This window comes from Nuphar pumila, chromosome 8, assembly GCF_984573655.1.
Source record: "Nuphar pumila chromosome 8, dmNupPumi1.hap1.1, whole genome shotgun sequence".
Classification (NCBI taxonomy): Eukaryota; Viridiplantae; Streptophyta; class Magnoliopsida; order Nymphaeales; family Nymphaeaceae; genus Nuphar; species Nuphar pumila.
The window spans coordinates 98,136,140-98,155,943 of NC_143256.1; the positions used below are offsets into that span (position 1 = coordinate 98,136,140).

At 36.5% G+C, this 19,804-nt stretch overlaps 1 protein-coding gene across 4 annotated transcripts in view; it reads left to right on the plus strand.

Annotated features, from left to right (window-relative positions):
* The window catches only part of LOC149830032 (ASI1-immunoprecipitated protein 3-like), a 164,687-nt gene that overhangs the window by 82,679 nt on the left and 62,204 nt on the right, over positions 1-19,804 (plus strand). The window lies entirely within an intron of this gene.

The following is a 19,804-nucleotide window of genomic DNA, read 5'->3' on the forward strand; positions in this document are numbered from 1 at the left end:
ATGGCTTCAACCCATTGGGGAATGTTTTTGGCTTCATTATAATGTGAAGATTCATGAAAAGAGTGTAACGCAATTAGACACGCTCTATACCTTGGGGTTAGAGACTCATAGGAAACAAACCTATTAGGAGGATTGGAGATTCAGCCAAATCTCCTTAAAGAGGTTTCTTCTATGTTGGAACCTTGAGAGTATTTTTCTAAGGCACTCATGGGAATTTGTTGACCACACCTAACATAGGTTTGGATGGGTCTATCACTTTCATTTTCAACATTGTTAAGAGGAATATCCTCTAGATCATTCAACAAATCATTAGAGATTTCCTCTTCTTAAGGAGTCCCATCTTCTTGAGAGAGAAGATCAAATAAGAAAGCATATTCGCTTTTGTCAATATCTTTAGTTTTCTCAAAACCATTTTCATTTTCTAAAAAGGTCACATCTTTGGATATATATAGTTTGTTATTTTTAAGGTCGAAGCATCTAATTTTTTTTTGATTTTCACCATATCCTAAAAAAAACACATTCAATAACTTTAGGAGATAATTTGTCTCTTTTATGTGTAAGGACAAAACATTTACACCCAAAAATTCTTAATCTATTGAAATCAGGTGTTCTTTCAAATAGTTTTTCATATGGAGATGTATTTTGTAAGGATGAAGATATCATTTTATTTATGAAGTTGAAGTTAAAGCGGCTTCGGCCCCAAAACATTTTGGAATTTCTTTGGAGATAAGAAGTGTCCTAGTGGTTTCCAAAATGTGTCTATGCTTTCTTTCGGCTAGACCATTTTGTTGAGGAGTCCTAGGACAAGATCTTTGATGACAAATGCCATGTGTTTCCAAATAATCTTGAAATTCATTTGATAGATACACTCCACCCGAATCAAATCTAAGAGTATAGATATTACTTGAAAATTGATTTTTGACTATCATATGAAATTTCTTAAAGAAGTCAAAGACTTTGGATTTTAAATTGAGAAAATAGATCCACACATATCTAGTGTAGTCATCAATGAAAGTAACATTATAGGAGTATTTTCCTTTCGATATGACCGGAGAAGGGTCCCAAACGTCCGAATGGACTAACTCAAAAGGTCTTTTGGACACAAAAGTTTGATTTGGAAAAGGAGTGGATTTCATTTTTTCAAAAATACAATTCTTGCGAACAAAATGTTTCTCATTACAAAATTTCTTTCCAAAAGGAAAGAAGTACATTTTTGAGAAACTTGGATGTCCAAGTCTTTGATGCCAAGTTTCAATATTTTTATCTTGGACATGATTACAAAAAGAGTTAGTGGGAAGTTTCAAGTTGCTCATGTAATAGCGATCTCCCCTCTTATAGCCTTGCCCAATCTGCTTCCCGGACCGGAGATCCTGTATAGAACAATCCTTAGTTGAGAAGGAGATTTCACATCCATGATCACATATTTGAGAAACAGAGAGGAGATTTAAATTAAGTTGAGGTACCACTCTTACGTTTGGCACAAAGAAATCTTTGAAAAAATTTAAAGTTCCAAAACTTTTTACTTGTAAAGATATACCATCGACGGTTGAAACATAAGAGTTTTTAGAGTTATTACACAAATCAGAAACCCCCCATTTTCAAGAGGGGTCATATGAAAGGAAGCTCTAGAATCAAGAATCCAATAAGACATACCTGGAGGAGAAGAAGAAGCTATGGCGGCACCTGAGGTTGATGGCGATCTGAGTAGAATTTGAAGTGCTTCCGATAGTTGAGCAAGAGAGGACTCCTTCCCTTTGATAGTTTCCTCCTTTTTGAGTAATCTCTTCAACGGAGACAACCTTATTCTTTGGTGCTTCATTTAGCTTAGGGCAATTAGGTCTTATATGACACGATTCTTGGCAATGGTGGCAAATGACTTTTCTATAGTTGCCATTATAGTTATTTTGCCTCCCAAAGTGTGGAGGCTTATAGGCTTTCACATGTTTGCCGGGTTTAGACACGGCAAAAACTTATCTTCTCCCTTAATCATGACAAGACAAGTTTCTTCTTGACATATTTCGGCTATGGCATCTTCCAAAGGAAGAGGCTTAGATCTATGAAGTAGGGAAAATCTAACTTGTTTATATTCGGGCTTAAGCCCATATAGAAATTGAAAAAAGTGTTCCTTTTCCATTTGTTCTCTTCTCAGTTCCACATCTTCACTAGAAACCCACTTTGGTTCTAGTAAAGATAGCTCATCCCATAAGGGTCTAAGAGTGCTAAAGTAATCTCTTACACTCATTTCCCCTTGCTTAATAGTCCGGATTTTTTCTTGGAGAAAAAATTGATGAGCAAGGTCTTTTTGAGTATACATACCTTTCATAAAGAACCATGCTTCATTTGCCATCAGAAATTTAGCAACGTTGGCGCAAATTTTGAGCTCCACATTGTTCATGAACCAAGCAAGAATCTTTGCATGCTTGCTTTCCCAATCTTTCACGTTAGATTGGTGATCTTCAATGGCCTTCATGCAGGCATTTCCTTCAAGAGCTTTTTCTTGATCACCATCCATCTTGGTGAGTTGGAGTAGCGGTTCCGGAATGGTGTCCATAATGTATCTCCAAAGCTTTTTACCCTTGAGGTTGTTCTCCATGGCGGCGACCCACATCATGTAGTTGGAACCATTAAGTTTGAAGGAGAGATCAATCTTTTGTTCTCCTTCCATTTAACCTCTCTCAAGAAGACAAACCAAGAAAGAGAGATACAAAATAAAAAAATATAACTAGTCAACTAGCTATATCAAGAATCAAGAGCATACACAAGGCTCTGATACCATGTAAGGAGATATGCAGAAATACAAAGAGTGCTATAAGCACTTACAATGTCCACCGATGGACAAACAAAAGAGATAATAGCCAAGTCCTCAAAGGGACAACACAACACAAAATATAAATGTCTCTTTGTTGAAAGAGAGGGAGCTCTCAAGAATGAAAATATACAAAGGGGTTCACCCCTATTTATACAAATAAAATGAGAGAAGGGGGAGGCCACATGGCCTCAAAAGGAGAGCCACAAAGGGGGCTCTTATGGAGTCGTTGGGAGTCCCCAACGACTCAATGGTGGGGCCCCTTAAGTGGGTAAAAAAAAAGGAAATAAAAAAAGAAAATAAAAAAATAAATACAAAAAATAAAAAGAGGAGAAAAACAAGTACCCCTATCGGGTACATGTGAAATGACTAAAATACCCCTATCGGGTGTTTCTCTCAAGTACATTAGTATAATTAAAGATATGTATGAAGGAGTAGTAACCAATGTCCGCACTTGTGGAGGGGTGACAACCAATTTTCCGATAACGGTTGGGTTACATCAAGGATCTGCTTTAAGCCCTTTCCTATTTGCGATAGTGATGGATGAGCTTACGAGATCAATTCAAGAAAATGTACCGTGGTGTATGTTGTTTGCTGATGATATTGTTTTGATTGATGAGTCTAGAGCTGGGGTTAATGCTAAGTTAGAATTATGGAGACAGACATTGGAAGCTAGAGGTTTTAAGTTGAGTAAGAGTAAGACTGAATATATGGAATGTCGGTTTAGTAAGCAACGAAGTAGTGATGGGAGTGTAGTGAAGCTTGGTGAGCAAGATATACCGGTGAATGATTATTTCAAATATTTGGGATCCATCATTCAAAAGTATGGAGAAATTGATGGAGATGTAAATCATAGGATAAAGGTTGGGTGGATGAAATGGAAAAGTGCTACTGGAGTGCTGTGCGATCGTAGAATGCCATTGCGGTTGAAGGGAAAGTTTTATAGGAGGACTATTAGACCCGCTTTACTATATGGTACAGAATGTTGGGCTGCCAAGAGACATCATATTCAAAAAATGAGTGTAGCTGAGATGCGGATGCTTAGATGGATGTGTGGAAATACAATAAAAGATAAGATTCGGAACGAAGAGATACGTAAGAAGGTAGGTGTTGCACCCATTGAAAATAAGATGCGAGAGAATCGTTTACGGTGGTTTGGACATATTCGGCGAAGGCCTAATGATGCTCCAGTTAGAAGGTTAGAGAAATGGGAAAATATATTAGTTAAAAGAGGTCGGGGTAGGCCTAGGAAGACTTGGATGGAGATGATAGGAAAGGATATGAATGCTTTGAACCTCACCAAGGACATGGCGTTGGATAGAAATGATTGGAGGAAAAGGATTCATGTGGAAGACCCAAAATGAATTTCTTTTTTGGTTCATATCGCTGACCCCAATTGTTTTGGGATGAAGGCGTAGTTGTTGTTGTATATATATATTGATTACATGTATTTTAACAATTGAGATTGGTGTTATTCGGATACGGGTCTGGGACCCCGATTCATACTTATACATATTTTCCATGGGTTGTCTATTGTATTTGGGTCTGACGTTATATTCCAGACCCGACCCACATTGTATTCTTAATATATTAGGGCACGATGGTGAGTACACACAATCACAATTGACGCCCCTTTTACATCGTCTCATCTTCTTCCTCTGCACACACATAGTCTGGTGTGATTCCTCACAATATGTTGGATAGTAACGTCTCTCATTTATTTGGTTTTGTTTCTATTTTCATTCAATTTCATGAAATTCTTGTGATTATTATTTTTTTTTTTGAATATTTTATGTTTGTCGTGAATGTTTATGTTTTGCTACTTTCTGAGGCTTATGTCTCATCTCAGAACACTCCTACCATTTGTTTTTGCTTTTTCAGCCTTGTTGTACACTAACAGGGGGAAATCCACTTGAACAGATTGAGTGCTAGAATTTGACAGTCAAAGGTGTATCATAAGAACAAAGAATTTGCTAAAAGTACAGTATGTGTATGCAGATGTTTATGTCTGCCTGTGCTTTTAGTGGATAACATGTAAATACTTGTAATGATATCAATTTCATGAATCTCAATGATATCAATAAAAGAAAAGAATAATGTTGTGACTATCGTAAAAGAAAAGAAGAATGAAACACTACTCCTTAGCATTAACCTTTCTTTGCAGATAGAGATGTCACAAAAGATTTAGAGTCCTGCTTCCCATCTTCAGGTTTTAAGCAGAAAAGATGATAAGGCAGAGCAGTTTCCTGATGGGGACTGCCTCGTATGTCTGTGTTACTGTTTGTAGGTCCCACAGAGATTGGTACTTTTTGTAAAAAGCTCCCAAGCACCCGAACTTTTAGGGAAGCTATAGGCATATTAGTCAAATTCATAAAAGAACAGGAAAGAGAAGACCAAAGTAGAAAGCATGAAAAATGGAGGCTGATGGGAAGCCTAGTTGCTAAGTTCATTAGGTGGCCATATCTAGAGATTAGGAGAAAGTTCCATCAATGATGGCTGAAGCATTCACCAGTTCTTCATTGCTAATACATTAGGTCATAGATCAACAGTGAGGTCATTCACTTAGATATATCACTCAACCTCAAACAATTCTAGATTCTCCGCAAATAGTTGGCTGACCATTGTATTACTTGAACTGACCAATGTTGTATGTATTATAGCTATATCGTATGTATCGTACAATACATGCCAGTATCATACCATACCGTATCGTACGATACAGGGTCAACAATTAAAAAATGACCAAATCTTAAATTTTCAGTTTTGGGTGTTAAAGACCTTTTGATGTCTGACTCCCTCATTTGTGTGGAAGCCATTAGACAGGTATCCACGCACCCTAGGACTCGTAAGAGCGATTTGGGTGTCAATCCGTGTACAAGGGAGAAGGATTTTGTGGTTTGCTAAAGTAGAAGTGGATTTTCACAATTTTTTCACTTAAGGAAGTAGGTTAAGGTAAAAAATCTTTATTATGAGTAAGATTACAAAGCTACCCTCCAAAAATGATTTGCATCGGGAATCCACAAAAATTAGATATTTATATCAAGGTAGAAATCAGGCTTCACACTCTTCCAACAAAAATGGCATAGATGATCCATAATGGCAATGAGACACTCAGGTAATGAGTAAAAACCAATTGAAAATCGAGTGCAACTATTGCCATAATATTTTTGTTTATGTCAGTGTTATTAAAAACGCGCCTCAAGGCGCAAAAAGCGCGCCTCGCCTCAAGGCGAGGGGCTTTGTGCCTTGAGGCGCAGGCATAAGGCGCAAAAGCCCTGAGGCGCACGCCTCATACGCCTTGAGGCGTACGCCTCAGAGCGAGGCGCGCCTCAAGGCGCAAAAAGCGCGCCTCGCCTCAAGGCGAGGGGCTTTGTGCCTTGAGGCGCAGGCATAAGGCGCAAAAGCCCTGAGGCGCACGCCTCATACGCCTTGAGGCGTACGCCTCAGAGCGAGGCGCGCCTCAAGGTGAGGCGTACGCGCCTCAAGGTGAGGCTTTTAATAACACTGGTTTTGTCCTATTGAATTTTCTCTCCAACTTTTTCTAACTTTTATGCAGTGGGAGTCCAACTCAAACACCAATCTTTTGCAAGTTGTATGAAAACAGTAAACCCCCTTATGAAATTAAGAACTAAGTGGGTAATTAACTTTATCCTATGTCATTAGCAAATTATACTCTCCAACAGCTAGCATATGCCATCTGAATCTCTCTCTATATAATCCATAGATACATGCCTATCGAAGAAGGAAATTATATAATTGATTTTCATGCCCACTTTTCCCCTTCAATAAAGTGATCACTTATATGTTCATCATATCCACATTCACCTTTTTACACAGAATTAATACCAGGATTCTCTTATCGATCTATTATTATCTCCACTCCAAAGTGCTCCCTGTGGTGTGTCTGTTCATATGTGCTTTGTGAGAATCTTTGTATAGGTTTAATCGTTCAACTTTAATTAGTTTGTCCTGGAATTTACTATTCAAGTCATAAGCAATAAGTTAGATTCACTTTTAGTAAGATTAGAAGTGTAGTAGACTATTATACAAGAATTTAAAGATGGGCCAACAATAGGCCAATTTTCTGCTCAGACTTAAATCTTATTCTACAAAAATAATGGATATATAGGTATATATATAGAAACATCATCCCTAGGATTAGTTAAATAACTAGATCTTAGAAAAGGGTGTCACGTTAATGAAAGTGTCACGGTTGTTTCACTGCAGTTTATACAACTGTAACAGTTGAACTGTTCTTGCTTTCTCAATAGCATCCACACTGGGAGTGTTGTATTTTGCACGCTGTCTCATAAAAAGATGCAAATCACAGTTGGATCAGTAAAGAGAACCATAGTTTCACTGGTTACTTAGCTTATAGAAACGTAGTTTTCAACACATAATTTGACAAGTATAACTAATTCAGGAATCAAATCCAATAGTCTAACTTCAAGCACATGGTATAGGTTTGGGAATATATAGGATTCTGGCTAATTGTATTGGTTCGCTTCTTATGTCATAAAAAAATATCAGATCTCTTTTCATGTTGGGGATCCCTCTCATGTCTTCTTTACCCTTTTACTTTACTTTATTTAGAGTTTCCATTCATTGGCCAGAACACTGTGTGCACATGCAAACAAACTTATTTTATGGCATAATAATGTAAATGCTCTTGATACTAAGTATTTAATCAATTTTATCAATCTTTAATTATTCCACAATACAATAACTAAGTTGTTTGTGGCTAAATTTACTTCTACTGCCATGGTTTGATGTTAGGTGTATGATATACTGTCATGGTTTGATGTTAGGTTTTATACGTTAATCTCATATTTTTTAGAATAATCTCATATATTTTAATTTCTTTTAGTTAATCTCATATATTTTCCAGTTATGTAATCAATTTTTTAGTTACTTTTATATGTTAATCTCATATTTTTTAGAATAATCTCATATATTTTAACTTTTATAGGTTAATCCCATATATTTTAACTTTTGTAGGCTAATCTCATATATTTTTTAGTTATGTAATCAGGTTTTAGTTACTTTTATATGTTAATCTTATATTTTTTAGTACTTATTTGACATTTTCTATTTCTTATTGGTTGTCAATTTCATCAATAACGCATTTCTTTATTTATTTGTATTTTTAGATATTTTTTTATAATTTTTTAAAAGTTTTCAAAAAAAATTTTTGAGGCTTACGCTTTACGCCTCAAGGCTTACGCCTCGCCTCGGTTTTTGGTTGAGCGCCTCGCTACGCCTCAACGCTTTTCACAACACTGGTTTATGTAATATGGAAGTACGGGTCTTGTGAGATATTCTTAATTGCAAGATATTTAATATTTTGCATTGTTCTTATGAGATATGCATGCAATACTATCTATGATTCTATATTAGTTGATGTTTGATGATGTCTTATAGCTCATAGAGACATAAATGCTTCATATGTGATTTTATGGTTGTATTTTGTGCTATTCATCATTGTTTCATGTGATATAACTTTTTAGATTTTTTTTTCTGATTTTTATTGATTTTTTGGATTTTTAATTTTTTTTTATTAAAAATTTATGATATTTTATGATACGATACAATATGGTCTTAATGTGAAAATCTCTACAAAAAGAGATTGTGTGTAACACCACAATACAAGAAATACAAAGAGTGCACAAAGGCACAAAGGAGAACACTCACAAGTGCACGAAGGCACGGATATACATGCACAAAAGCATGAAACAAAATGAACTTCAATTCATAAGTTCCCAAGAGGGGCTTTACAAAAGCATTGTTATTGCATATGCACTCACAAAAAGGATATGTTTACAAGGGCCACTAAGGCCTATTTATAATGCAAAAAGAAGCCACAGGTGCAGCTCAATATGACTGTTGGAGCTGCACCCAACGGTCACATTTGTGACTGTTGGGGCAGCTCCAACAGCTATATGGAGCTGTCCCTTTCACAACAGTAAAAAAGAAAAAAAGTGTAAAAAGCAAAAGTAAATAAAAAATGAAAAAGTAAAAATGTTAGCCCATTAGGGTGGCTGACACCTATTGAGTAAAAGGACTGAAATACCCCTGATGGGTATTTCAGTTTATAGTTAAAAGAGACATAATATTTTAACACTCCCCCTCAAACTTAGGGTGTCACGACCGAAAGTTTGCCAAGAAGGACGTTAAATCTTGGAGAACACAACGCCTTGGTGAAGAAGTCTGCCAGTTGATATTCTGATGTAACATAAGGAAGGTCAATGTTTTTTCTTAAATATTCTTCACGAACATAGTGGCAGTCCATCTCGATATGCTTCGTGTGCTCATGAAATGTGTGATTTTTGGCAATGTAGATTGCACTTTTATTATCACAGCATAATTTTGTGGGCCCTTGAACTTGAATATTCACATCTTCCAACAAGTTGCGAATCCAAACAATCTCCATGGTAGTAGATGCCATGACTCTATACTCAGCTTCGGTGGATGAAAGCGATACTTTTTGCTGCTTCTTGCATCTCCAAGAGATTAATGATTCACCTAAAAAAATACATAAACCAGTGGTGGAGTGACGGTTATTTGTGTCACCTCCCCAATCAGAGTCAGTATAAGCAATTCAACTTAATTCAGACGTAGAAGATAGAAATACTCCCTTGTTTACTGTACCCTTTATGTATCTGATGATGCGAAGGATGGCGCTCATATGGACTGTAGTAGGTGCATGTTGAAATTGACTAACAACATGTACTGCATGAGAAATATCAGGCCTGGTAATGCTGAGATACGTTAGGGATCCAACCAGTTGCCGGTAAGGTGTGGGATATTTTAAGAGAATCCCATCATCAATCTTCAACTTCGAACCTACTATTTCCGGAGTTTCGCAGACCTTGTCTTCTGTGATTCCTGATCTATCAAGAATCTCACAAGCAAGTTTAGTTTGAGACAAAAAATAGCCTCTCTGAGAATATGCAACTTCAATTCCCAAAAAATATGTCAGAAATCCTAAGTCTGACATTTCAAATTTTGAAGTCAAAATAGATTTAATGCTTTTGATTCCTTTGATATCATCACCTGTTATTAACATATCATCAACATATAACAATAATATAACAATCCCTGCATCAGATTTCTTAACAAACAATGCAGTGTCAGTATAACATGAAGTGAAACCATTTTCAGTCATTACATTGTTAAACTTATTGTGCCAAGCCTTGGGTGCTTGTTTCAGTCCATAAAGAGCTTTACGAAGACGAAAAACTTTATTTTTAGGGATTTCCATACCAGGTGGAGCATCCATGTAAACTTCTTCATTAAGATCTTCATTTAAAAAGGCATTTTTGACATCCATTTGGTAAATATTCCATTTTCGAATTGAAGCAATGGTGATAAGACATCTGACAGTAACCATACGAGCTACTGGAGCAAATGTCTCTTCATAGTCAATCCCATATTCTTGACTGTACCCTTTAGCTACAAGACGAGCCTTATACCTTTCAAGAGAACCATCACTCTTAGTCTTGACCTTGAACACCCATCGACATCCTATAGTTTTCTTGCCATTGGGAAGAGATTGAAATTCCCAAGTGTTAGCTTTCTTAAGAGCTTTGAGTTCACTCTCCATGGCTTCTCTCCATTCAGTACATTGTTTGGCTTCTCCAAATTTTTTTGGTTCAAAATAAGAGTGAATGGCACTCAAACAAGCTCGATATTTAGGAGAGAAAGAATCAAAAGATACGAATCTAGAGGGAGTCCTTCTAGTTCTTTCAGTTCTCCTAGGATGAGAATCATGAGTGGAAATAGTCTCACTAGGTTCACTATATAGCTCAATAGCACTCCTAAAGGTGCTTCTATCTCTATGCGAATAAGTGATGGGTTCTCTAGATACATTTTCTTCTTGAGGGGTAGAAGAGTTAGAGTTATTGTTGATCACAACCATTTCATTTTCACTATTATATGTTGATTCATCACCACTAGAGATATCATCATCCTTAGATAAAAGGTCACAAAGAAAGGAGTAATCGGCATTTTCTAAATGAGATTCATTTTTTTCAAAACCACTATCATTTTCCAAAAAAGTTACATTCCTTGAAACATATAATTTATCATTCTTAGAGTCATAACATCGAAATCCTTTTTGAGTTTCCGAATAGCCAAGGAAAGCACAAGGAATGGCTTTTGGTGAGAGTTTATCATTTTTATTGGTAAGAACAAAGCACTTACAACAAAAAACTCTCAACCTATTATAATCAGGTTCTTTTTCATATATAATCTCAAAGGGAGAAATTTTATCTAAATTTTTGGATGGAAGTCGGTTGATAAGATAGACGGAAGCAAGAGTCGCTTCGGCCCAAAAAATTTTAGGAATATTTTGGGAAATGAGAAGGGTTCTAGTGGTTTCAATGATATGCTTATGCTTTCTTTCGGCCAAACCATTTTGTTGTGGGGTCTTAGGACACGATCTTTGATGGACAATGCCACAATCCTCAAGATATTTCTTAAACTCATTAGAGAGATATTCACCTCCGGAATCGGTCCTAAATATCTTTAAATTACTATTAAATTGATTTTTAATCATCATATGATATGTTTTAAAACATGAAAAAACTTCATGCTTATGTTTAAGAAAATGTATCCAACAATATTGTGAGAAATCATCCACAAAAATCACATGGTAAGCAAAACCACCTTTGGATGTGACAGGTGCCGGTCCCCAAACATCCGAGTGAATAATTTCAAAAGGTTTAGTACTAAACATAGTTCTTGGTTCAAAAGATATACTTCTCATTTTTCCAAGAATACAATCATTACAAGAGAGTATTTTTACAAAGATCTTTAACAAAATGTAGATAGGATAACTTGGTAATGTTGGGATGACCAAGTCTCTTGTGCCAAACATTTATGTCTTTATGTTGGGCCACATTACAAAAGGTGTTTTTAGGAATTTGAAGAAAGTCCACATAGTACAAGTCTCCTTTCCTAGAGCCTTCCCCAATCAATCTCCCGGACCGGTGATCCTGTATTAAACATTTATTAGATGAGAATTGAATGTTACACCCAAGGTCCGTGAGTTGAGAAACGGAAAGCAAGTTTAAATTTAATTTTGGTATAAGTCTAATTTTTGGAATAAAGAAGTTTTGGGTTTTAAAATTTCCAATTCCCTTAATTTCTAGAGAAGTACCATCCGTGGTCGAAACAAAAGAAGGTGACACATTTTTAGAATACTCGGAAAGATATGAAATGTTTGGGGTCATATGAAAGGATGCACCCGAATCTAAGAGCCAATACGTTTTACCTGGAGGAGAAGAGGTGGATACGGCGGCACCGGAAATAGCTTCCTTTAGAAGAGGTTGAAGAGCCTCCACAATTTGATTGAGAGATAGAGCTTCTTTTGAAGATTCCTCTTTGGATGGTTGAGATGTAGTTGCCATTGCTAGAAGTTTCTTCCATTTTGGGCAAACCGGTTTGATATGACCCGGTTCTTTGCAAAAGTGACACGAGATTTTGCTATAATCTCTTCTTCCTCCTTGATTACCTTGATTTTGATTCTTAAAATGAGGAGGTCTATATGTTCTTAAATTGTTACCGGGTCTAGAAACGGCATTAACACCATCACATTCTTCTTGATTTGTGGACATTGCAAGCACACTAGGATTTTGCTTGCTAATGCCCATACGGGTTTCCTCTCTACTTAATTTAGTTAAGACATCTTCAAGAGAAAGAGAGGTAAAAGAGGATAGGAGAGAAGATCTTATTTGCTCAAACTCGGGCCTTAGCCCATTCAAAAAATTGAATAATCGGTCTTCTTCTAATTGCTTATGACGAAGCTCTATGGCTTCTCCACTCCACTTGGGTTCAAGCATGACAAGCTCATCCCAAATTGAAGAGAGTTCCACAAAATACTCTCTTATAGACATATCACCTTGAACAAGAGTTAACGCTCTCTTTTGAAGATAATATTTATGGGACAAGTCCCTAGAAGTATACATCTTCTCAAGATACTCCCATGCTTGAGAAGCCTTTTTAAACTTTATAATGTTGGCATTAATACTTGTCTCAACGGAAGAGAAAATCCAAGACAAGATCTTGAAATTCTTCATTTCCCATTCCTCATGTTTCCTACTATATTCCTCAAGAGCATTAGTTCTTTTATCTCCCTCAAGGATTTTGATTTTCCCTTCTTTAACCAAAGTAATTTTAGGCTCGGGTTCTAGAATCGAGCCTTGAATGTAACCCCAAAGCCCTTTCCCTTTGATGTGAGCTTCCATATTTCCGGCCCACACGTGATAATTTGAGCCATTTAGCTTGAAACCAAGAGAAAAAATGGGAGTCTTTCTCATCCATTAGAGAGGAAAGAAGAAAGAAAATAATACGTACCACATTAAGATTTTAAATCTTTCTTGTTGTAGTAATCTTCTTAAATATTGAATGAAGAAGAGCCTCCATTCCAATCACCAAAAAGTTGAAGGCACGTTTTTCGAGGCACTTGATATTGAGAAGAATCACACCAATTTCTTTCTCCAAACAACCTTGCTCTGATACCTGTAAAAGTATCTCCAACAAGATACTAAGATCAAGACCTTAATATTCTTGATAAAGAACCCGACACGGATGCACAATAAGAACACTTTAGAACACTTGTGCAAAAAAACACAACTCACAAATGCGCAAAGGCATAAAAATAATGGAATCACTTTATTGAACACTTGGGCTTTGACTCAAAGCCATAAGAGAATACAAAGGGGAGAACCCCTATTTATAACAACACCAAAGGGGGCCTTGGAGGGGCTCCACTCATAGACGTTGGAGCCCCTCCAACAGTCACAAATGTGACCGTTGGAGGGGCCCAACGTCTATGTGAGTAGGCCCCCCAAGGTACCTTTTGGTACATTAAATAAAAATAAAAAATAAAAACGAAAAAGAAATAAAAGAAAATAAATTTACAATCACATTCAAAATATGAATGTGCGTAAAATAGAGGAAAAGACTAAACTACCCCTACGGCTAAACAAATAGAAATATATATTTTATATATATAATAAGTAGATACATATACATATATATTAATGTATGTATATGTATTACCTTATATATATAAAATATATATATTACATTAAATGATTAGGTACATATTTTAACACCCCCCCTCAAACTTAGGGCAGGATGACCGAGAGTTTGCTAAGAAGAAAGTTGAAACGCAGAGCACACAGGGCTTTAGTGAAGAAATCCGCCAATTGATATTCGGACGTGACATATGGAAGGTCAATGATTCCTTTGAGGTACGCCTCCCGAACATAGTGACAATCCATCTCTATGTGTTTGGTCCGCTCATGAAAAGTGTGATTTTTAGCAATATAAATCACAATTTTGTTGTCACAGCAAAGCTTGGTAGGCCCTTCAATAGTGATCCCCATGTCTTCCAGCAACTGATAAATCCAAACAATTTCCATGGTAGTAGTCGCCATGACACGATATTCGGCTTCAGTTGATGATAGAGACACCTTTTGCTGCTTCTTGCATCTCCATGAGATCAATGAGTCTCCTAAGAATACACAAAAACCAGTGGTGGAGTGATGGTTATTTGGGTCACCTCCCCAATCAGAGTCGGTATAAACAATCAATTTTAACTCAGAAGAGGAAGACAAAAAAACTCCCTTATTGATAGTGTGCTTTAGGTATCTTACGACACATAAGATAGCACCCATGTGAACAGAAGTTGGTGCATGCTGAAACTGACTTGCCGTATGCACCGCATGTGAGATATCTGGTCTGGTGATACTTAGGTACATCAACGATCCTACTAGTTGCCTGTAGGGAGTAGGATCGGAGAGAGGAACACCATCATCAATCTTCATTTTAGCTCCTACTATAGCAGGAGTTTCACAAATTTTATCATCTGTAATACCTGACCTGTCAATAATCTCAGATGCAAGCTTAGTTTGAGATAAAAAATATCCTCTATGAGAGTATGCTACCTCAATACCCAAAAAATAAGTTAAGAAACCCAAGTCAGACATTTCAAACTTATCCTTTAAAATGGATTTTATGCTTTTAATCCTTTTAGAATCGCTCTCAGTTATAAGCATGTCATCCACATATAGTAGCAGAAGAATAATCCCTGCATTAGATTTTCTAACAAACAAAGCAGTATCAGTAAAGCAAGATGAAAAACCATTTTCTAACATTACGAAGTTAAACCTATCATACTAAGCCTTGGGAGCTTGTTTTAAACCATAAAGTGTTTTCCGAAGGCAAAACACTTTTCCTTTAGGAGACTCCATTCCAAGAGGAGCATCCATATATACTTCTTCGTTTAGATCTCCGTTTAAAAAAACATTCTTAACATCCATCTAATAGATGTTTCATTTATTGATTGAGGCAACGATTATAAGACATCAGACGGTGACCATCCGAGCTACCGGGGCAAAGGTCTCCTCATAATCAATCCCATATTTTTGACCATATCCTTTTGCAACTAAACGGGCCTTATATCTCTCAAGGGACCCATCACTCTTAGTCTTGACCTTAAACACCCATCTACACCTTATTGCTTTCTTGTCTTTAGGGAGGTCTTGAAACTCCCAGGTCTTTGCTTTCTGTTCATTATTCATAGCGACTATTCATTCCGGACATTTTCGTGCTTCCTCGAAGTTCCTAGGTTCTATGTAAGAGTGAATGGCGCTTAGACATGCTCTATATTTAGGTGAGAAGGACTCATATGAGATGAACCTAGAAAGGGGGTCTTCTTGGTCTTTCGGTCCTACGAAGATTTTCTTCACTCGAAGGAGTAGACTCACTATCATATCTTTCGAGGGCACTTCTGAAAGTATTCCTATCTCTATGAGAGTAGGCTATGGGATCCCTATGTGGTTCTTCATTGATGTGTTGATGAAGTGTTGATGACTCAGAATGGGTTTCATTATTACTTAAGTCATTTTGATTTGATTCATCATCACTAGTATCATCATCTTCAGTCAATAAATCAAACAGAAATGAATAGTCTATATTCTCGTCATTAGTTTCAAGTTTTTCGAAACCACTAATATTTTCCAAGAAGCTTACATTTCTTGAAACATATAGTTTATCACTTTTAATATCATAACAGCGAAAGCCTTTATGAGTTTCAGAATAACCAAGAAAGGCACCAGGAATGGCCTTAGGGGAGAGTTTGCCATTTTTATCAGTAAGGACAAAACATTTACATCCAAAAACCCTTAACCTGCTGTAATCAGGATTTTTTTCGTATAATTTTTCAAATGGGGAAATCTTGTTCAAGTTTTCAGATGGGAGTCTATTTATGAGATAGACAGATGTAAGGGCTGCCTTAGCCCAAAGTTTTTTCGGAATATTTTGAGAAATGAGCAAAGTTCGTGTTGTTTCAATAATATGCCTATGTTTTCGTTCAGCCAACCCATTTTGTTGGGGGGTTTTAGGACAAGACTTTTGATGGAGAATTCCATAATTTTCAAGATAACTTTTGAATTCATTGGAAAGATATTCGCCACCCGAATCGGTTCTAAGAATTTTTAAATTTCCATTGAATTGATTTAAAATCATCGTATGAAATGTTTTAAAAGTTGAGAAAACTTCATGTTTATGTTTAAGAAAATATATCCAACTAAACCTAGTGAAATCGTCTACAAAGATAACATAGTATGAGAAACCTCCCTTAGATATCACTGGAGCCGGACCCCATACATCGGAGTGAACGATTTCAAAAGGTTTTGTTGTAAACATGGATCTTTGAGGAAAGGGAAGACTTCTCATTTTTCCAAGAATACATTCATTACAAACAAAATTTTCATTACAAAGATGCTTAATAAAAGGCAAATAAGAGATTTTAACAATGTTGGGATGACCCAATCTCTTATGCCATACATGAATATCTTTGTTTTAAGCAACATTACAAAATTGATTCTTGGGAATTTTAAGAAAATCAACATAGTAGAGGTCTCCTCTCCTAGAGCCTTCCCCAATCAACTTCTCGGACTGGCGATCCTGTATCCAACATTTATCAGAAGAAAATTTTATATCGCAACCATAGTCCGAGAGTTGAGAAACGAAAAGTAAATTTAGGTTTAGTTTTGGTATAAGACAAATTTTTGGGATAAAGAAGTCTTGTTTTTCAAAATTGCCCATTCCTTTAATTTCAAGAGGTGTTCCATCCGCCGTTGAGACAAAAGATGGAAGAAATTTTTTAGAATAATCAGAAAGAAAACAAGGACTTGGAGTCATATGAAATGAAGCACCGGAATCAAGGAGCCAAGATGACTTACCGAGAGAGGAAGATGATGACATAGCGGCTCCAGAAATGCCTCATTTGAGAAGAGGTTGAAGAACATCCATAATTTGATGAAGCGAAAGAGACTCATTTGATGACGAAGGTCGTTCCTCTGATTGGGATGCTAAAGCCGTGACAAGAAATTTCTTCCACTTGGGACAAATGGGTTTGATATGTCTCGGTTCTTTACAAAAATGGCAAGTTAATTTGCTATAATCTCTCTTGCCATATCGATCATTTTGCCCTTGATTTTTGAAATGGGGCGGTTTGTAGGTCTTCAAATTATTTCCGGGTCTTGACACAGCATTAACCACTTCATAATCACTTTGAGAAGGCGTAACAAAAATGCTTGAGTTATTTTTACTAATCCCCATACGTGTTTCCTCACCACTTATCTTGGTGATGACATCTTCAATAGAGGGAGAAGTGAAAACAGATAGAAGAGAGGACCGAATTTGCTCAAATTCGGGTCTAAGACCATTTAGAAAGTTGAAGAATCGATCTTCCTCTAGTTGTTTGTGTCTTAATTCAATAGCTTCTCCGCTCCATTTTGGTTCGAGCATAGCAAGCTCATCCCAAATAGATGATAGTTCGGCAAAATATTCTCGAATAGATAAATCGTTTTGTTGAAGAGTCAAAGCTTTCTTTTGGAGATAGTATTTGTGAGATAAGTCCCTTGAAGTATACATTTTTTCAAGGTACAACCAAGCTTCGGAGGCCCTTTTAAACTTAATGATGTTGGCATTGATCTTGGTTTCAACGGATGAAAAAATCCAAGACAATATTTTGAAGTTCTTCATTTCCCACTCATCATGCTTTTTGGAATATTCTTTTAGGGCCTTTTGTCTATCTTCTCCTTTAAGAATCTTAATATCCCCTTTCTCTATGATAGAAAGTTTGGGTTCGGGTTCCGATATGGAACCTTGAACGTATCCCCAAAGACCTTTCACTTTGATATGGGCTTCCATATTGCCGGCCCAAACATGGTAGTTCGAACCACTAAGTTTAAACCCAAGGGAGAAGTGGGAGTCTTTTTCACCCATTAGAGAGGAAAGAAGATAGAAAATAATGCGTACCTTAAAGGATTTTCAAACTTTTCTTGACAAAAGTTGCTTCTAAAATATTGCCTGAAGTAAATGATTTACTCCAAAACTTCACTAACTTGAGGGCACATTTTTCGAGGTACTTCACAAGTGACGAGATGCACGATCCTCCTCCTTCAACGAGTCTCTGATACCATGTAAAAGTATCTCCAACAAGATACTAAGATCAAGACCTTAATATTCTTGATAATGAACCCGACACGGATGCACAATAAGAACACTTTAGAACACTTGTGCACAAAAGCACAACTCACAAATGCGCAAAGGCATAAAAATAATGGAATCACTTTATTGAACACTTGGGCTTTGACTCAAAGCCATAAGAGAATACAAAGGGGAGAACCCCTATTTATAACAACACCAAAGGGGGCCTTGGAGGGGCTCCACTCATAGACGTTGGAGCCCCTCCAATGGTCACAAATGTGACCGTTGGAGGGGCCCAACGTCTATGTGAGTGGGCCCCCCAAGGTACCTTTTGGTACATTAAATAAAAATAAAAAATAAAAATGAAAAAGAAATATAAGAAAATAAATTTACAATCACATTCAAAAATATGAATGTGTGCAAAATAGAGGAAAAGACTAAACTAGCCCTACGGCTAAACAAATAGAAATATATATTTTATATATATAATAAGTAGATACATATACATATATATTAATATATGTATATATATACCTTATATATATAAAATATATATATTACATTAAATGATTAGGTACATATTTTAACAATACCATGTGAAAATCTCTACAAAAAGAGATTGTGTGTAACACCACAATACAAGAAATACAAAGAGTGCACAAAGGCACAAAGGAGAACACTCACAAGTGCACGAAGGCACGGATATACATGCACAAAAGCATGAAACAAAATGAACTTCAATTCATAAGTTCCCAAGAGGGGCTTTACAAAAGCATTGTTATTGCATATGCACTCACAAAAAAGGATATGTTTACAAGGGCCACTAAGGCCTATTTATAATGCAAAAAGAAGCCACAGGTGCAGCTCAATATGACTGTTGGAGCTGCACCCAACGGTCACATTTGTGACTGTTGGGGCAGCTCCAACAACTATTTGGAGCTGTCCCTTTCACAACAGTCAAAAAGAAAAAAAGTGTAAAAAGCAAAAGTAAATAAAAAATGAAAAAGTAAAAATGTTAGCCCATTAGGGTGGCTGACACCTATTGAGTAAAAGGACTGAAATACCCCTGATGGGTATTTCAGTTTACAGTTTAAAGAGACATAATATTTTAACACTTAATTTGGGCCTGATCGATATGGGTATCAATACAATACTTACAACCTTGGAACTGACTATCTTGCATGAATATGATCATTTTTCTGAAGTTTTCAATATGACTATTATACAAGGGGACATGATACAGGTATCCTGTGACATAATTTACTCGCTTAGAAAATGGTGCACTCTGATATCTCTGCTAACTCAGTGCATCCAAACTCGATTTTGAGGCATTCTCCAGAGATGTGATTAACTATGTTCGATTACGTAGTGCATGGGCAGTATTGATCAATTTGAATCTCATAGGAGTTGTATCGTGCTGGCTGGAGTATATTTGTTCCTTCATCCAGATGTATGTCACACGGACTCTTCTAACAGGGCACCGCACCCGCA